Source organism: Camellia sinensis, chromosome 14 (genome assembly GCF_055761805.1).
Source record: "Camellia sinensis isolate YWXY chromosome 14, ASM5576180v1, whole genome shotgun sequence".
Lineage (NCBI taxonomy): Eukaryota > Viridiplantae > Streptophyta > Magnoliopsida > Ericales > Theaceae > Camellia > Camellia sinensis.
Genome location: NC_138974.1, coordinates 78,303,062 through 78,312,338, shown reverse-complemented (window position 1 = coordinate 78,312,338; position 9,277 = coordinate 78,303,062). Strand labels below are relative to the sequence as shown.

Genomic DNA, 9,277 nt, shown 5'->3' with positions numbered 1-9,277 from the left:
TTGAATTTTGAGTTTATGTGCTGGAAACATGCTCGCTCGAGCGAAATCGAACGAGCTTTTCTTCACTCGAACGAACTGCGCGATTTTCAGAGATTCTGGGAGCTTCTTTTTTATGCTCGAGCCAAGCTTCCTTCGCACGAGCAACCACGTCGGTAACAGGCGCTATAAAGTAACTTTTTAGCTCTAAAACTTTATTTTTTTCTCCCTCTCTCCCAGCCTCCAAACCCGAAACCCTAACCTTCCAAATTCTTGATTTCTTTTCTTTTTATCCAAGATTCATCCCAAATCTTTCAAGAAGGTTGAAGAGCAAGCATAGATCAAGACTTCTACCTATTGTTTTGTGATTTCATTGGAGTTTCAAGTTTGGTCTTCATCTTTAGCTTCAAATCTTGAGGTAGGGATTTCTTTGCTCTTTCTCAATATCTCATCTATAGATAAATATGTGGTAGATTTTATTGCATAAAAATCATATCCATTGTGGATTTCTTTGAAAATCATGAAAGGGGATCTAGGGTTTGTTATTTGAAAATGAGGCACTACAAGAATTTTCACTTTTGGCGACTAAATTTTTAGTCTCCAAAAGTCAATTTTTAGTTGCCAATGGCTTTTAGCGACTAAAATTATTTTATTAGCCAAATGTATTCAATTGCCGATTAAATTTTTGGTTGCCAAAAGGTTAGAAATAAAATTAAATAGCATATTTTCGGCTACTAAAGGTTTAGTCGCCTAAAGTATTATGTTTTTGGCTACTAAAATTTTAGTCGGCAAATAGTTTGTGTTTTGGCTACTAATATTTTAGTCGGCAATAGTGTTATGTTTTTGGCTGCTAAAGGTTTAGTCACCTAAAATATTATGTTTTTTGCTACTAAAATTTTAGTCGGCAAATAATTTGTGTTTTGGCTACTAATATATTAGTCGGCAAAAATGTTATGTTTCTGGCTACTAAATTTTTAGTAGGCAAAATTTTTTTTATTCTTCAGCTTTTGTTTTTAGCTACGAAATATTTTAGTCACCAAATGTTTAATTTTTTTTTGCTACAAAACTTTTAGTCGGCCAAACTATTTTCCCAATTTCTTTTTAGCTACTAATTATTTAGTCGCTAAAAACATGATCTCATGTTTTATCACAAAATTATAATTTCTCCACAACTTGTCTATATTCCATGCAACCTGTAATACGTATATAAACAAAATAATACGTATACTATCAATCATTCCACAATCTGCATCCGTATACAAAAAATGAATAACTTTAAATGTCAAAGTCTATACAAACTAACTATTGTCCAAACTAAAATAATAATTCCATACAAAATATAGAATCATACAAAAATCAAAGCCCTCCGTATACCAAAAATACTTTCACAAAAGCAGAGAAAGACATAGTTAGCAGAATTATACAAAAGTGTCAAGTGTCCTCCATAAACAAAAATGTAGACTATCCACAAGTCCACGCCAAAAGCCATCTACAAAAAATAAAAAAAAAACAATTGCATCCATTACAAAATATCAATTCATTTAGACATAGGAAAAATGTCGTAATAACATGCATTTAAGGTAGAACAATCTATAAAAACAGTTTTTTCGAAAATCATATGAAATTATAGTAAATAATGATGAAGCTGTCCTTCTTTGATTAATGTTGTATGTTAAAAGTGATCCTTAATAGAAACCTATTGGAAATTCCACCATAAATTTGTAAATAAAGTACACTGCAACAGAAAAATTCACTTAAAACAAAAACTCAAGCATGGAAAATAGGAGACAAGCCCCAATATCAAGAAACATTTAACTGAAGCTCAAGATTATTTTTTCTTTCTATGTTTATTTACAAGAAGCTCATAATTTATTTTTAAGCAACTCAATGCCCGAACCGGCTTCTGAAACTTCACTTTGTTAAAATCTTTAGGTTCTGTTTGTGTGGAAAAAATATATCTAAACTACCCAATAAAGCAAACACCAAATTTAATTTGGTGTCCTAAAGCCTTACAAATTTTACACCAAACATAATTATCTTCTACTTTGGTCTAGGGATTGAGTTCTTCTTCAGATGGTTTTGGTAGAGTATCCACACCAGATCATTACTTTCATGCAGATGCTCACTTCAGGACACAAAATGCAAAAGGAGTGACAACCTTAGATTGCCTCCACTCAGTTCAACACGGTTCAGGTTTCATTAAAAGTATAGGTAATTCTGCTCAATTACTCCTCACAAGATCAAAACAAAAGTACAAAACCCAAAAGGAAAGAAAGACATGGACCAAGCATGTGATATTATTGACTTAAACTATATTGAAAGGCTTCAAGCAAATTGCAGAAGATCTAATACAGATCAAAGATTAAGTACATGGACCAAATGCGTGACAAAGTACATAAACTATCTTAAAAGGCTTCAAAATTGCATATGGTTTATGAAAGATTAATCACAAGAACCAAACATGTGACGAAGTATCACATAAACTAACTAGCCAATAACAACTATCTTCATTTTCATTTCTCCTTCAGAATGTTTAAGATGATGCAGTTGAAACTTACATTAAGTGACCAAAGTATAAGGTTCTTTCTGTGCCAGTAATGTTGATTTCCAGTTCCACAACAAAAACTCGTCTCTAAACCATAAGGAAAGAAAGACATGGACCAAGCATGTGATATTATTGACTTAAACTATATTGAAAGGCTTCAAGAAAATTGCAGAAGATCTAATACAGATCAAAGATTAACTACATGGACCAAACGCGTGACAAAGTACATAAACTATCTTAAAAGGCTTCAAAATTGCATATGGTTTATGAAAGATTAATCACAAGGACCAAACATGTGACGAAGTATCACATAAACTAACTAGCCAATAACAACTATCTTCATTTTCATTTCTCCTTCAGAATGTTTAAGATGATGCAGTTGAAACTTACATTAAGTGACCAAAGTATAAGGTTCTTTCTGTGCCAGTAATGTTGATTTCCATTTCCACAACAAAAACTCATCTCTAAACCATAAGGATGCTCGACCTCCTAATACTTACATTGCTATGATTAATAACAAAAAATTACCAAAAAGATGAATAATTATCTGCACAAAAATAAGGAAAAGATTTTCCCACCTTTATATTTGAACAAGGCAACTTTACGACAATTGTTTCCCTTCATCCTTTCCATATATACGCTGAAGTTCATGAGTAACCGCTAGGAACGATTCTGAAGCAGAGAAAAAAAAAGTGCATGTGTGCAGGAAGGCATTGTATCGAAACATATTAAACTGTCACTCACTGGTAACTAAACCAAATAACTTGAATTACCTTTCCAAAGATGGAAAGATTTGTGTATGTTGTTTAACAGTGGGCACATTTTCCTCATATCCACTTTGGGCTAAAGCTGGATGGCAACCAGTAAGCAAAGTTGGAGCGTTCAAATGCAATAGAGGGGACTCAAAAACCTAGTGGATTCTATTGGAAAAACAATGGTACGTTGCGAATAAAATCATGTTTCTCTATGTATAACACGCGTAAATCTGAGATTAATTAAGCCTCCTTATCAATCTTATGTATTCCTCTACTTCACTTGTATTCTGTGAAATGACAAAATGATTGGATCATTTCTTACCAGAGGACTTGTGTATGTTGCTCATTAATTTAGGGCCACTACATTATATATTAAACATTTGCATATACACACATAGCATTATTATACATATCCACACAGCATTATATATATACACACACATTCACCTGCATATATTACACATCATGTTTGAAATTTATCATAAATCCTTGAGCTCTTCAACTTTGGGGATTATAGCAGAAACATTGTTCCATGATCCCTATTTCCAACTTTGGGGCTATTTTAATCAGTTACCTTCTTCTTTTTATTTTTTATTTTTTATTTTTTATTTTTTTTATATCTATATTAATCTATTCCATTATTTAAAGTCTTAGGAAGTTTGTAGTATAATATTGATTTGGAAACCCGAGGAGTGCCCTACCTCTATTTAATCTCCTCTTTTCTCTATTATTCTTCTTTCCCTCATCTTTCTCTGCTATTCTATTTTTATGTTCTCTACAACTCTCCTCTTTCTCAACTTCATCGTCTGTGGGAATCCTGTGTATTCTCTCCACAACAGTTTGCACTATCTTTGACTCATAACAAACTACTGCAGCTACTCTAAAGCCTATGGTCTGGCTATGCTTTGCTGTATAATTTCCCACTCTAAACTATTTTGCACTAATCTTTAGGCTGGAGTTTGAATTTTTTTTTATTTTTTTCATTAGATTTCTATCTGTTTGGCAATTGAATGATGCATAACTAAGGCAAAGTATGATTCTATTTACATATATTTCCACTATCAAACAACTCTGTTAGTAACATCAGGCTGAATTAATTTGTAGGGCCATTGCTTACCATTTAGGTCAGCTCATCCTCTCAAACTAATCATTTAATCTACAATCTTCTTTTATGTCCATGTAGCAAACTAATGACTTAATCCATTCTTCCATACCTCCATGAACGGAATAAAATTTTGATTTGCCAAGTTTGGTTGGTTGCACAAAGAGCAAAGCAAGTTCACCTATTGGATGCTGAGTTGTGATATTTCACCAAGGCTGATCTTTTGCCAATTCACACTAACCTCATGAATATTCTCACTTTTACACATGCAAAATACATAATAACCTATGCTTAACCCAATTTCAAAGAAAAAATAACCCAGTTATAATCCACACAAAAAGAGCCAAACCATGAGGCAACAGAATTACTTGAAGTTGATTGATGATTTGATCCAGTTTGAATTCCTGATAACAAAATCGGGATACTTTCCATCACAAAGGTATAGAAACAAAGAAAGATGGATATAGGGGAAAGAAATTCAAAACACATAGTTTCAAAGATATGATAGCCAACTTGCTCTCGAAGAGCCTCTCTCAGATAAGACACAAGATTTGTTCTTGATGATTCAACTGTCGTTAGTTGTTCAATAGAGTCTCTCAATATACCATGCTGCCCTTTAAGCTATTCCACAATGCCAGAGCCATTGAGTTTTCCTGCTCAAATGAACATAATAATAATAATAAAGACGGTTGAGAGAGAGAGATGCTACAAGATATAGCAACCAATGTATCATAAGCGAGATGCTAAACAAGAGAGAGAGAGAGAAAGAGAGAGAGAGAGAGACATAAGAATAATACTGAACTGGCCCAAAAACCTTAGCCTTCTGCCCCATTGCTACATTTTTCAACATGGCTTCAAGCAACAAATTAATAGTATTGTAAACTCAGGAATTCAATCTATACCAGATGACCAAAACCATGTTCCCATTCCCTAAGTATATCGTTTAGTCACCAAACAAGTGAGGAGATTTAATAAGGTTCTATAGCTTTAGTTTTTATACCACTATTCTTTATATATTCTTACCTCCATTCCAACCGTCACTATAGTTGTTAGATTCACACAGATTTATCACTTCCCTCAACTCTCATTCTTGACTTACATCACATTGAAACTCTTTTAGCCTCTCTAGTGACATCCTTGGTGTTGTCACCTTACCTTTACTCTCTAAAATGCTTAAAATACTTTCAATGTATATATTCTTACTATAATTGTTTCTTATTTACATCCATCATTAAGATTTAATTTACATATCAGGATTTTAAATTTTGGTTATAGTTACGCGTGAATATATCAACTGATACTATTATTTAAATTCATGCAATTACATACACTACTCTTTTTTCTGTACACCACAATGTATATGATTGGGGGCTCAAACATCTATATTTTACTGGATTTTGATTCTTGAATCAACGTCACTAGTGAGGAAACCAGAGAGATGAATGCTTTGAGGGCCCACAACTGAGAAGGTTACTTCATCATTACTATTTAACTCCAAATTCAACTTGCATGAGCACTTGTTCCCTACCATTAGTGAACACAAGAACACTGCACACTTATCTTTTGGAGCACCTTTAAGTATGCTTCTCCTTGTAGATGAACCAAGGCCTAGTGTTGCCTATTTGATCACATCAATCAAAAACAAATTTCAATAGATTGGTTTATTATTGTGAAAATTTGTGTTAAATTGTTTAGTGTAACTTTTACTTATAGTTTATCAAATATTAAATAAGTTAAAAAAATTGATTATCTGAAAATTAGTGAAGGGATACTTTGACTTATATTTTTTGATTAACTTTTAACTTATAATAAACTACAACAAATAGACCCAATTAAACAGAGAAACCTTCTCGTTAGGTAAAGTTTTAGTTTTCTATTTATGTTTTCATTTTGTTTGTAAATTATAAACAGAAAACTTAATTAGTATATTGTTTTTGCTTTTTAAAAAAATGAAACTGATGCTGGAAAAAAGAAAAAAAAGTGTTCTACTTGTTTTCAAAATCAATTTTCATTATTTTCTCCCTCCATCATTCCCTTACCACCTCTCTTAGTCAAAATGTACACAAAAGAGGCCAATTGAGCTAACTGAATTGATTATCTATTTTATTAACTATAACATCTAAGTTTTAAAATATTGGGTTTTTTTTTTTAGATAGTAAAACATTGATTTTTTTTTTTTATATAGGCCTTGTTTTTATATCAAAATTGGGTGTCTTTTACAAAACAAGAGATAAAATTGTAACATATATATACATAAATTTTTTAAAAATTAAATAAAACCTGGAGAAATTTGGGATCTAAAACCAGAGTTTTTGTTGACTATATATGGTTGAATCCAGGAAAGAGGCATTAGTTTGAGAAAGGAAAATAAACCTGAGATATGTGAAGCTTTACTCCCGGATCAAGTTGGCAAGTGTATGGTGAGCCAGGTTTGACTTCAATCCCGGTAAAATAAAACAAAATAAAATAAGAAAATGATATAGAAGATCATTTTCTAAACCCACTTTCTAGATGTGTAAGTAAGATAATTAGTTAATAATTAAAGAAGACATGAGAGACAGAGAGATTTGTCTTAAATATTCTAATAGACTGCCACACCATTAAGTTTGAAAAGTAAGTCTATTTTTTTTGGCCTGAGTAACATTACCCAATAAAATAATATTGATTTGTAAATGAAAATATATATAAAAGGATTCAAGAGCTGTGTAGAATTTAGTTGAAGTGCATAATGCAGGCGTTAGGTTTGTTGGATCAATAAGACTATAATTATTAATGTTATGTTTGGATTATGATTTTTGATAAAAGTTTGGAATGAAAAGGAAAGCAAAATGGAGTAAAACATCAACTTATGTTTCAGTTGCAGTCACGACAACCATCTACCCTGCATCTTTATCCAAGTATTAGCCAATTCTAATGTATATTTCCCAAATATGTGCCAATATAAGCAGGGTCCACTTCAGAAATAGTCAGGTACAGTAATTTAAGTAAAAGCAGTGCCTCAAAACAATCATCTCAAGTACATGGCGACACCTCTATATATTGCATCACTAATCTATACACCGTACTGCACAAATCCAAAAACTTAGCTTGTGAAAACATCAGTAAATTCGCAGTAAATTCTCAGTAAATTCCCAGTACATTCCCAGTAAATTCTAAGTAAATTCTCAATAAATTACTTAGTAAATTCCCAGTAAATTTTCAGTAAATTACTCTGTAAATTCACAATAAATTCTTCGTAAATTACTCAGTAAAGTAGTAATAATTCTCAGTAAATTACTCAATAAATTCCCAGGAAATTACTCAGTAAATTCTCAGTAAATTCCTTGTAAATTTTCAGTAAATTCCCAGTAAATTACTTATTAAATTCCCAATAAATTTTTAATAAATTATTCAGTAAATTCCCAGTAAATTACTAGGTAAATTCTGCGTAAATTACTCAGTAAATTCTCAAAAAATTCTCAACAAAATTACTCAGCAAAATCCCAGTAAATTACTGAGTAAATTCCTAGTAAATTATCAAGAATTTGCTCCGTAAATTTCCAGTAAATTCTCAGTAAATTCCCAGTCAATTACTTTGTAGATTCTCAGTAAATTACTCAATAAATTCCCAGTAAATTCCAAATAAATTCTCAGTAAATTACTCAATAAATTCCCAGTTAATACTTAGTAAATTATCAGTAAATTACTCATTAAATTTTCAATAAATTACTCAGTAAATTACTCAATAAATTCCTCATTAAATTCCCATTAAATTACTTAATAAATTCCCAATAAGTTCTCAGTAAATTACTTAGTAAATTCACAGTAATTTCTCAGTAAATTACCAAGTTTTCCTAGTAAATACTCAGTAAATTACTCATTAAATTTTCTGTAAATTACTCAATAAATTACTAAGTAAATTCTCAGTAAATTACTCATTAAATTCCCAGTAAATTCCAAATAAATTCTTAGTAAATTCCCATTAAATTCTAAGAAAATTACTCAGTAAATTCTCAGTAAATTAGTCAGTGATTCTCCCCAATAAAATAAACAAATAATACTAATAGTAACAGAAACAAGACTATGTAATAACTACAAATTTTAAATAGATGAAATTAAAAACTAACAATCAAAGTGTGGAAGTCATCCAATCTTTTTTGGATTAGCTATGGACAAATTTTGTTGCAACATTGAATACTGGATACCCACAACTGCCTTTGATGGTTTTCCTTGTACTGAAACAAACCAGAAAAGTTAAAATTAGTATATGGAGACAGGTATCTTCAATAGAAAGCAAGAATGAATTCAGCAAAAACAACTGCCGAAGTCCAGAAAATACGTCGGTGTACAGCTAAACAACTTGCTAAAATATTATAGGCAAAATTATCAAGCAAATGAGAGAAGCCATGCTCACCAATAGTGAGCATCCCATTTCATGAATCCAAAGACCTATAAAATGCAACAAAAAAAATGAAATAGATTAAATTTCATAAAAACATAACTGGTCATCCAAAGACCTTTAATGTTTCAATCCAAACCCTAGAAGTAGATTCAGATCATAAAATAAGAAGAAACAAAGAGAGAGGACATCCGAGAGAGAAAAGAAGGAAACGAAAAGATTACCAGATAAAGAAATTGAGGGAGTTCATACCATTGGAGGTCTCTTATTTAGACGACCGTGACGATTTATAGAGCGAGGAACAAAGCAAAATCGAGAGAGAGAGAGAGAGAGAGAGAAATCGAGACAGATTTGGGAAATAAGAGTGAAAGGGGATAGGGCAAGTTTTATACGATTTGGGAATACGGCAAGCTCGAGAACGAGAACGAGAACGAGAGAGAGCGCGAGACTGAGAGAAATAGAGAGATATAACCTGGTATTGTGGCAATGGCGATGGTGATTTGCAACGGTGGCGATTTGTG

At 31.8% G+C, this 9,277-nt stretch overlaps 1 long non-coding RNA gene across 1 annotated transcript; it reads right to left on the bottom strand.

Moving 5' to 3' along the window:
- Positions 1-1,281: 1,281 nt before the first annotated feature.
- Positions 1,282-3,202, bottom strand: LOC145807600 (uncharacterized). Its single transcript, XR_014350850.1, has 2 exons — positions 3,100-3,202; positions 1,282-1,465 (listed from the first exon to the last, which is right to left on the bottom strand). It is a non-coding gene; the product is annotated as an uncharacterized LOC145807600 (long non-coding RNA).
- Between the last annotated feature and the right edge of the window lie 6,075 nt (positions 3,203-9,277).